Here is an 11,535-nt window from a genome sequence, read left to right as displayed (position 1 = left end):
TCTTCTTTTCCTCTCCACGTTTGTAAGAATCTTACCATGACACAAAAGCCAGCAAAAAGACTTTAGCTTGGATGGAATAGGGAGCTTCCACAAAAATAACCAAGGAAAAGTAGTAAAACTCTCATCCTTAACAAGAGTAAGATATGCAGATTTAACAGTGAAGTGACCGTTGGCAATGCCACCCCATATAAGTTTGTCAGGTCCACTTCCCATAAAACTGGGAGGAATCTGAACAATTTTATTAATGATATCATCATCAAAGTGTAACCTTAGGAACTCCATATTCCACCCATTAAAAGACCAACAATCTCTTACCTGCATCTGTAAATCAATATCAGAAACATCAAGAAGAAATTGAACAAGCGGTCCATCAGGTAGCCATCTATCATTCCAGAAATTGACGGATGAACCATCCCCAATTCTCCAACTCAAACCTTGTTTGAACAAACTCACACCAAACATAATACTCCTCCAAGTACAGGAGCATCCTGAAGGATAAGAGTAAAGTGGATTAAGAAGAGGTACATATTTAACATACTTTTTATTCAAAACATGACACCACAAACCTTGATCTTCCTAGACCATTCTCCAACCAATTTTCGTAAGCATTGCTTGATTCATCATGCTAGCCTTTTTAATTCCCAAACCACCAAACTCCTTAGGTCGGCAAAACAAGTCCCAGTTAGCTAAATGGATTTTTTTCTTGCCATTACAGTCTTCCCACAAAAAATCTCTATTACACTTGTCCAATGCATCACATATAGACACAGGTGACCTCACTGTTTGCATTGTATAAACCGGGATAGAATTAGTAACAGCCTTAATAAGAGTAAGTCGACCTGCTAAATTGAGCATCTTGCTTTTCCACCCAGCCAAATGACTCTGACCTTTATCAAGGACAGGAGCATGAGTTCTTTTAGTAACTCTAGAATGTATCAAAGGAACTCCCAAGTACTTACCAAAATTAGAAGTAAGTTTAGAACCACAAATTTTGCTTTTATTTGCAGCTAAAACCTTGCAAGTATTAGGAGAGCAAAACAAAACAGATTTATCATAACTGACCTCTTGACCTAAAATATCACAGAAGACATCTAAGCATCTCTTAAGAATCCTTGCTTGTTCGCAGCTTGCATCCGCAAAAAGGATCAAGTCGTCTGCAAAAAATAGATGAGAAATAAAGGGTCCAGAACCAGAAGCATGAACTGGCTTCCATTGACCCACTTCAACTGCAAAATTAATCAAATGTGAAAGTTTCTCTATGCACAAGACAAATAAATAGGGTGATAAGGGATCACCTTGTCTAATCCCCCTACTGGCTCGAAATGTCTCAGTAAGTTCTCCATTTAAGCAAACTTGAAAACTTATAGTTGAAACACAGTCCATAATTAGCTTAACCATGGAAGTGAGGAACTGAGCCTCAACCAATACCGTCTCAATTAATCCCTAATTTAGTCTATCATAGGCCTTGGACAAATCAATTTTCCAAGCCATAAATCACTTTCCACCACGAGAATGTTGGAACAAAGCTCCAACATTACTAGAGAACAAAGCTAAATGAACAGCCAAAGGGGTCTATTGTTTATGTGTCATTTGGCAGCCGAGCAAAAATTGAAGCTGAGCAAATGGAGGAACTGGCTTTCGAATTGAGAAGTAGTAAAAGAAAATTCATGTGGGTGATTAGAGAATCAGAAGCAAGGAAGGTCCCGAAAGGGTTCGTGGAGGAGACATCTGTAAAGGGTTTTGTGGTTTCCTGGTGTCCCCAACTGGAGGTTTTGGCTTATGAAGCAGTTGGTTGCTTCATTACACATTGTGGTTGGAACTCCACATTGGAGGCTTTGAGTTTGGGGTTCCAATGGTTGCAATGCCTTGATGGACCGACCAAAGCACCGATGCCAAGTACATTATGGATGTGTGGAAAATTGGGATCAGAGCTCAAGTTGATGAGAAAGGGATTGTGAGGCAAGAAGAAGTAGAGCATTGTGTAAGTGAAATATTGGAGGGAGAGAGGGGAAATGAAATACAAAAGAATGCTATAGCATTGAAAGAATTGGCTAGAAAGGCTATGGATGAAGGTGGAAGTTCTAACAAGAACATTGATGAGTTCATTGCAAGTATGGTTGATCGCTAACTGATGTTGATAGAGGAGCTGTTTTGATGGTATCCCTCAATGTCATTGTGGAAAACAGTCTTTGACAAATAAAATGTTGTTCTGTAATAAACTTAAAACTATGCTAATGAGAACTACTCCGAGGTAGTCGAATTGTGGATGATTGCAAAGACTACACGAGTGCTTTTGATTTTGTTCAAATTCGACATGTCTATCGTGAAGCAAATAGTGTGGCTCATCATTTAGCACACTTTGCTAGTCTTATTTTGATGATGTTTGGATTGGGGAGACTCCCTCAATTATTGAATATGTATGTAATTATACTCGTGGTATAGGCACCATGTCCCCCTCGCAGTATAGTAATTCCATCAATAATAACATCTAATGGGGCTTCTACCCCCCCCCCCCCCCCCTCTTTTAAAAAAAAAAAAAAAGTGTACTCATTTGTTGCATATATTATGCAATAATTGCAATTAGATTGAAAACGTAGAGCTTAATGTTCAATCAAGAGATGATTTAAATGGACCACGAGAGTAAAACACAAGATAGATCTGCTAACGCGGGAGGTTGAGGTTGAAGTTGAGGGTGAGCCTACTTGTAGATATAGTACTGAATTGATTCCAGATCAATAACATTTGACTTCTATCAATCAATTATCAATATAGCCTAATGGAAAATAGTAGAACCAATGTGTGAAGATTAGAAAATCCATCAAAGAAATTCGATGCAAACAATTACCTTACTCTATATGAAGCTTCCAAGGAACCGCTCTAAAATGGGTTATCAAGAAATTCAATGCAAACAATTTCCGGTTAATTTCTAGTAATGTTGCAGCCTCAAGTCAGTTGTCTTCAGGTTGCATGTTCAACAATGTACAGGAGCTTTGTGTCATTAAAAAAATGGGTGCTATATGCAAACCATGTCGGGAGCCTTGAATTATTGAAGTAAACTAGTTAACCCTACCCCCCCCCCCCCCCCCCCCCGTTGGTTGGATCAAAGTTAATATTGATGGTGCATGGAAAATAGACTCCAATCAGGCTAGCTATATATGGTGGTGTTTATAGAGACTACAAAGGCTTGGTTATAGGTGCTTTCTCTTCTACCCTTGATATCTCTAGTTTGGTGGCTTCAAAGGTCATGGCGGTCATTAAGACTACTGAACTAGCTTGGGTTAGAGATTGGAAGTATGTATGGTTGGAGGTGGCTTGGAGGCTTCGTGTGCAATGGAGCAATTGCTTGCATCGTATCTCTCAAGGAAATCAAGCTACTGATGTCCTTGCTAATTATGGTGCTTCATCAGATGGCTTTACTTGGTGGGATTCAACTCTAGATTTTATACCGAGTCATTGTAATAGGGATCGTTTAAGTCTTCCTAATTTTTAGTTTCATTAATTTGTGTTCTTTTGATTAGAGGTTAGCTGCGTTTCTTACGCCTGTCCTACCTCCTTTCTCTTTGTAACCTTCTTTTCATTAATAAATTTCACTCGCTTGGTCGAGTTTTCACCAAAAAAAAAAAACACACTGAAATGGAGATAATTTGGCAAGAATTGAAATTAAATTTTAGAAAAAACTTAGGTCCACAAGGCCTCATCATTTAGCCCGCAGATCAAATGGGTCTATGTAGGCTCGCAAGCCCGATAGGTAAAAGCCAGGCTCGACCCACAAAAAAGCCCGCTAAGGCCCGCCTCGGTGGGTAGAGGACCGGCTTGGTTTAGGGGTTTAAAACGCCAAAGACCCTTAAAAGCCCGCTAGGCCCTCCCCGCTTAGTTCTCCGAATTGGAAATTTTGTATACTAAGTGGGTCCTCAATCTATCTGCATTTTGATTCCGAGAAGTTGAAAACAATATCATGAGAGTATTGCAATACTGCTAGGTGATGTTTTCGCTGTATGTCTTCTAAGCTTGAACGTTTTTTACTTTCTGTATTAGGTTCTTGATATTATGACTATGATCATGATTGTCCTACTGAATCATACTTGAGGAAGTTGCAATATACTCATTTAAATTTGTGGTTTCAGGCATGATTTTGTGATTTCAATTAGTATAATATTTATGCTCTGTCATCAAAAGATTATTGATGTTCCTCAGTTCCTGACAAGTTAGCAAGGTCTGCAATTAATTTTATCTAGACATTATCTCCAAAATGTCATGTACAGATCAATGAGATCATGAATTGGATAATTAGCTGGGCATTATGTTCAAATAGAAAATGGACCTTTCTGCATATAATTTTTCATATCGATGTAGATTTTACTGAGTCTTCAGCTTCAAACCCCTTTAAAAAAAATAGTATCTTTAAAGATTTCTTTATAAATAAAGCCCAGCCCGGCCCGGAAAAAATGAGGGCTACCCGGCCCGACCCCAAAAAGCCCGCAAGGCCCGCTTTATATGGACGGGTTTTGATCTTGCGATTTACAATGAAGCCAGCCCCGGTCTGGCCCGTTATTATTTTAAAATGTAGTAAGACGCGGCCCGTTGACAAGGTCTAGTCCACATTGTTCGGACGTGTCCATGCATGTCTCCAAATTCTCTTTTATTTGCATACTTTAGGTCGTCTAAATTCATATACTAACGGTTTTTATAATATAATCAATCATTGAAGATTATATCTGCAAAAATCTAATGTAATAAATATAAATTGTTTATTCATCCAATTGCATCAAATAAATGAAGAGTTTTTTTTTTTTTTTTTAAGGGATAAAAGAACAGTTTAGTAAAAGTTAGATTTTATATATCCAATATATATGGAAAGTTTTTATTTGCATCATCATGGCTAGGCAAGCTAGCTATACACAACCCTTCTTTGATCCTCTATTACACACCCTTCTTTGATCCCCTTTTACCCTTTTAACAAAGATAAATTAAAAAAAACCACCATATGTGGTCGAGTTGGTAAGAGCCTCCTGGTGTCAGCCCCCACACCCGGGTTCGAATATCACCGACGCTGATTGGAGTTTAAATCCTAATTTATTCTTGGTGGCTAGGGGAGAAGAAGCGTTTTGACATGACCCCTCACGCACGGATTAGTCTCTGAGCCCGGGAAGCTTTATTAGATACCGTTTGATTTCGATTAAAAAAAAAAAAAGGTTTAAATCTCAATCTATTCTTGGTAGCTAGGGGGGAGGAAGCGTTTTGACATGACTCCCCACGCACGGATTAGTCTCTGGGCTTAGGAAGCTTTTGAAGATACCGTGTGATTTCGATTAAAAAGAATAATAAATAATAATAAAATAAAATAGAAAAGAAAATAATTATAAAAAAAAATATCCTAAAGGGCTCAGTCACTCAATGAGGTCTCTATATAGAGAAGAGTAGAGCAGATAACAGGGTTCATTTCTTTTTTTGTCAGCTCCTAGCCCAAAAATGTCCTCAGAAACCCTTATTATATTGGAGCCCGAGAGGCAAAACAGATGGTCTAGTTTTTGAAATAGAATGGTACCTCTTTAGTTGGTAATTTGGTATTAAGGCTTAGTCGCTTAGGCCATCTCCAGTAAGAGGGAGCTATATAGGGGCCGGAGCTATAATTTAGGCCCTAGAAATATTATTATTTATTCATGAACAAGTGAACCATCTCCAATAAGGCAGGCTAAATTTTAGCCCTTTCAATTATTTTATAATTTTACATTATGTTTTGTAATTTTTATGATTTTATTCTATTTTAATAATATTTTAATTTACACTAAAATTAATTTATGCAGAAAAAATTAATTTTAAGTTGTATATTTGGATGAGGTATTTAGGAATACATACATATATTAAAACAAAAACAAAAACAAAAACAAAAAATGAAGCCAACGGCTAGTTGCTCATGCATGTATAATTATAATCCTTAATTATGAGCCACTGGATTCATGCATGGCATCACAAAGAATTGATTATAAGCCATTGGATTCATGCATTGGATTGATACGCTCAAAGTAAGCGTATAATTTAACCCTGCATGTAGTTGTTAATATAGAATAAGTAGGGATCGTTCTAGCCGGGGATTGAGGGTGCACCTGTAATTGCAAAAACAAGTAAAGAATTAATAAAAGTAAAAAGTATTATTTACAAAAATAAAACAAAGAAAGAAATATATACAAGTAAACACAAATAGGGGGGGTTTTAGAATAATTAAATCAAAACTTAAAATAAATAAAATAAAGAAAATGTAAAAACATATATACAAGGGTGGAACGCAAGGAACAAAGATCAAAACCACATCCATATGAATGAAATCCAATCACAATTCCAATAGTTGATTTTCTATGTCATGAGAAAGAAGTTGACCATGTGAAACGTTAAAAAGCAAACGATTTCCCATTTTTTTACTTTCCTTGAATAATTAATCTAAGTGAAAGCACCTAAATCAATCCTATTGAACATGCAATCATAGTCTAGAAAGCTAGCTACTCAAGAACATATTCAATGCATGAAGAACAAAGAAAGGATGTCAACCAAAGTGCACAACCTAGTTATGAATAAGTTCACCTATTTGCAATCCTCCTTAATTGATTTCGACTTTTGTCCAAAGCGTTTACTACTTAAATTAGCTCCAATTACATACATATATCCTAAGTTGGCCACCAAAGAACATAAACATGAAAAAGTTTTCTATAATCCAAAATCAATCAAGCAATCTCACATAAGCAACATTTAAATCAACATATAAAAATCACAACTTTATTTCAAAACATAAAAATAGGCTTTAAACTTTGCCCTTAACGTTTATGTCAACTAGAAATCAAGTTCATACGAAATCAAAACAAAGAAAACCAAAAAAGTTACAAGGAATAAGATAGAATTACACCATGAAGGGTGAATGGTGGAAAGCTTGAGACGTTGGTCTTGAATCTTGAAAGCAAGACTCCAAAGCTTCACAACACAAGGTGGATGATGGCGGCTAGGAGGCTTCATGGCTTCTTCTTCTCTTCTTCTCTTTGCTTGAAGACGCAGAGACTTGAAACTAGAGGATGGAGAGAAAGCTTGACGTTGTGGAGAGAATTTTCTTAATGAAGAGGTGTGTCATATGGTGTAGCATAGGGGGGTTTATATAGGGGAAGGCAAGGCTTCATGAATTTAATTTCTAAGGAATTTTCTGGTTGCACCACACAGCCCCAACCAATAAATTAATGCTACGTAAGCTCTGCCATGTCACTCAACCAATCAAAAAGCTCTAAAATAAATCCATAATCTTTCCAAATATATTATTGCTGATTTTCTCAAGATTTAATATGATTTTATTCACCATTTTCGGCCAAATATCTAGGCATGAACCTAGACAATGTATCCGGACGCATTTTGGATCTTTTCTCCCTTAAATCTCTCCATGGCTTTATCCTTAATGTCCTCCCCTTGATTTTCTCTTGATTTTCATGACAAAATGAAGATTTTATTCTCTAATTTCAGCCAACATATCTTGAGGGAATTGAGGAACGAATCTGGACTTGTTTTGAATCTTTTCTTCCTTAAAATTCTCCCTTAATATTCTCTACGTAATCTCCTTGATTTTCCATGCAAAAATCGGATTTAATCTTCCAAAATATCTCCCACGTCATCATGTTGTCTCCTAATGCCTTCAGGTTTCCTACCCTCATTAGGATTCCTGATTTGACTGGGATTCCTAGTCGGACCAGGAAAACTTCATTTCTTCATTTCAGCTCCATTTATTCCAAGGTACCTAGAAAATAGAAACTTTTATTAAAATTACTAAAAATAGAAACTTTCTAAAGATGGAAACTTTCCTAAACAAGAATGATTTATTTAAGGAAATAACTAAGTAAATATGAGGAAATAACAATTAAAACGTCGCATTAAAATGCTCCTATCATGGATCACAAGGACCTTGATTGGGTTGATTTTCCGTGGGTCCCACCGAGAGCTAAATGGCTAGCCATAGGTAGGGGTGTAAATGAGCCGAGCCGGAGCGAATACCAAAGTGATCCTGTTCGGCTCATTTGTTTTTTATCAAGTTCGAGCCGGGTTAAAGCTTGAATTTTTTTTTGGGGCAGTGACCACTTACCCAATTTTGGGCAAAAAATTGTCCACTTACTCCACCAAGAGTTTTTTAACCTCGTTTACCCAATCCAACAGTATTTGACAGTATTACCCTCATTTTAATTTATAAATTACACTCATATTTCTCTCTCTCTCTCTCTCTCTCTCTCTCTCTCTCTCTCTCTCTCTCTCTCTCTCTCTCTCTCTCTCTCTCTCTCTCTCTCTCTCTCTCTCTCTCTCACAGACTCTCTCTCTCTTCCCTCCCCTCTGCGATTTATTCTCTCTCTCTCTCTCCTTCCCCCTCACCGAATTCTTCTCTCACCGGAGACTGACTCCGGCAACGCCGTCATTCCGCCATCCCCGCCGTGCCAAATAAAAGCGCCGCCTCCTCCAAGCAATTTGATCCCCAGCTTGGATCTGTAAAACCCAGTCCAGATCGGATCAGTTTGATCCGATGCGATCCAGGCCGCCACAGATACGACATCGCCCGGCAACCCTCGAACCTGCACCTCCAAGCCATTCCATCGATGAGTACAGCGAGGCAGCAAACCAAACCCAACTACCAACTCGATCTTCCCCTTCCAGCCAGCCACCGTGATCTCATCAACCGGAACAACCATGTCAATCGAGGAATCCGGCCTCGCACCAGACCCACACGTAGTCCACAAGGCCCGTTCGCCAATCCGACACCGATCCCAACCCGATTTGCCCACGCCCCGACAACTCCTCCACGGGCCTCACACTCCGGTGGGTGCCCAGAGCAATTTCTGGGTGCCTATATCACTAGGGGGCAATAAAGCCTTAATCAGCTTCTTGCAATTTCAGACATTGTGATTATCTATTTGGGTCAATTGGATATGTAAACTTGACTTGTATTGATCGGAATTATGTTTATTGGAGGGGAGTAATATAATTATTGGGAGGCAGTAGACACATTATTGGCCCGCAGTAGACTTTGATACGTGGGACCGGGATCACTATAGTGTGGTGTTTTGATAAGTTACATGTTGTTTTCTGTGTATTAAAGTCAAATTATCTGTGAATCCTACAAAAAGGTGCATTTTTGGTGGTCTATTGGGAGGCAGTAGAGACATTGGACTTAGTATTGGGGGGCAATAATATAATTATTGGGAACCAATAATATGATTATAAATTGATCAATTGTGTCTGTAGTGTATTTATTTTGGTTTTGGGAGTTCATACAATTCACTGGACGGCAATAATATGATTTTTAGGAGGCAATAATATGATTACTGGGGGGCAGTAATATGATTATTGGGGGGCAATAATAGCCGGATTCCGGATTCCAGTCATCGGTCGCCGGATTTCGGTTATCGGTTCCCGGAATCCGGTCACCGGTCACCGGTCGCCGGAGTCCGGTCACCAGTCGCCGGAGACCGCGCCGGCCACTGGTCACCGGAGCACAGCAAGGTGGAAGGTGACTTCTCTCTCTAAGTTAGAAAGAAGGAGAGGGCAAAAAAGTCTCAAAAAAAAAGAAAAAAGAATTAATTGGGTAAAGGGGAAATAATCCCTTAGAGTGTTTTGGGTAAATGGGGTTAAAAAACAGTTGGTGGAGCAGGTGGACAATTTTTAGCCTAAAATCGGGTAAATGATCATTTTCCCTTTTTTTTCCATGCTCAAGCTCGGCTCGGCTTGAATATTTTTCTTAAGCCCAGCTAGGCGCCTAGGCACGGCTTGGCTCAATTTATTGGACGAGCTCGAGCTTGAATAGTCTCGTCTTGGCTCTTTTGACTTTAAATTAAAAAAAAAATAAAAAATGAAGAAAGAAAATTTAAAATAATAATCCAAATTTGATGTATAACCATCACACAAATCCCTTTTGACTTTATTGTAATAGATTTTACTTAAATGCTCAGATTCTCTTCCAATTGAAAAGGAAGATAATAAAAAGAATTAAAGATTTGAGATTAGAAAAATTATATTTTTATTTATATTACAAATTTTCATGAGTTGAGTTTTAATACATGTTGAGTTTTAACAAACTCGAGCTGCTCACGAGCTAGACGAGCCGAATATATTATTGTTCAAGCTCGGCTCATTTATCTTACGAACACGAGCCGAACGAGCTAAAATCGAGCCGAATACGAGTCGAACACGAGCTGTATCGAACCTATTTACAGCCCTAGTCATAGGGCTAAATTCAGCCCTCCCCACCTCCCTCTCCACCTTTAGCCCTTTGGACCTTCCTTTGTTGGAGCCCATTTTTTAGCAAAAAGGGCTTAAAGTCACATGTAGCCCTCCTTGTTGGAGATGCCCTTAGAACATAACACATCAAAGACCAGACACAATGGGTGATAAGTTTACCAACCAATGACTCCACTCACTCACTCGCAAGAAACAAGAAGCAAGAATATATAGTGAAAGCAAAGAAATTTTTTTCTTTTCGGTCAGGAAAAAGCAAAGAAAAATTATTAGAGAACAAAGCTCCAGCTTCCGTAGATGATGAACTCATCTGCTATGGCTTAATTGGGTTGGAACTACAACTTTACAGCTTATGACTTGTCAATGGCAACTAAGAGAAACAAAGTCATCGACGTTAGTTATCTTTCTCCGTCGATGCATGTAATTATTCACTTATTCCTTGGGAGGATCTACTATAGTCAATTGATTAATTGAACTTTCCTTCTAGTACGTTCTCTAGTCAATTAAAATGAGTTTGGGTAAATGTTGGGGGGTTTCTAGATGCATGCATGCAGTACGTACTTCAGTGCTATAAATAAGTGCTTCTGCATATTGAGCGGGGGTGGAAGGATGTAGAAGGCTATATGGGCTCAAGCCTAGACAATATTTTAGGCCAAAAACCCTTAAGTGTATATATCTATCTTTAGCCCATACCAGCCCAAAGAAGAAAAAAATTATCTGTAAAAGTTGCGTGTATTCCCAGTCTCCCACAGCAGCTCACAGCCGCACACTACTCAGTAGGTCAGATTTGTGTGTTTCAATGGAGCCTCACATTACTTATCTTCGAAAGCGAAATGCCTAAAGCAATCCACATCCAAATTCCCTTCTTGTGGAAAATCTCACCCCTTATTGTCCAGTAGCCTCAGTTTGCAACGCAGACCAAGGAATTTCCAAAGCAACAAGAGCCTCACACTACTTATCTTCGAAAGCGAAATGGCTCAAGCAATCCACACCCAAATTCCCTTCTTGTGAAAAATCTCACCCCTTGTTGTCCAGTAGCCTCAGTCTGGGACGCAGACCAAGGAATCTCCAAAGCAACAAAGAGCCTCACGCTACTTATCTTCGAAAGTGAAATGCCTCAAGCAATCCACACCCAAATTCCCTTCTTGTGGAAAATCTCACCCTTGTTGTCCAGTGGCCTCAGTTTACGACGCAGACCAAGGAATCTCCAAAGCAATAAGAGCCTCACACTACTTATCCTCGAAATCGAAGTGCCTCAAGCAATCCACACCCAAATTCCCTTCTTGTGGA

At 38.7% G+C, this 11,535-nt stretch overlaps 1 pseudogene; it reads left to right on the top strand.

Moving 5' to 3' along the window:
* Positions 1-1,607: 1,607 nt before the first annotated feature.
* Positions 1,608-2,226, top strand: LOC112174866 (annotated as a pseudogene).
* Positions 2,227-11,535: the final 9,309 nt, after the last annotated feature.

Source organism: Rosa chinensis, chromosome 6 (genome assembly GCF_002994745.2).
Source record: "Rosa chinensis cultivar Old Blush chromosome 6, RchiOBHm-V2, whole genome shotgun sequence".
NCBI lineage: Eukaryota > Viridiplantae > Streptophyta > Magnoliopsida > Rosales > Rosaceae > Rosa > Rosa chinensis.
Note: the sequence above shows the minus strand (reverse complement) of the source record. Positions and strands in the feature narration are given on the sequence as shown.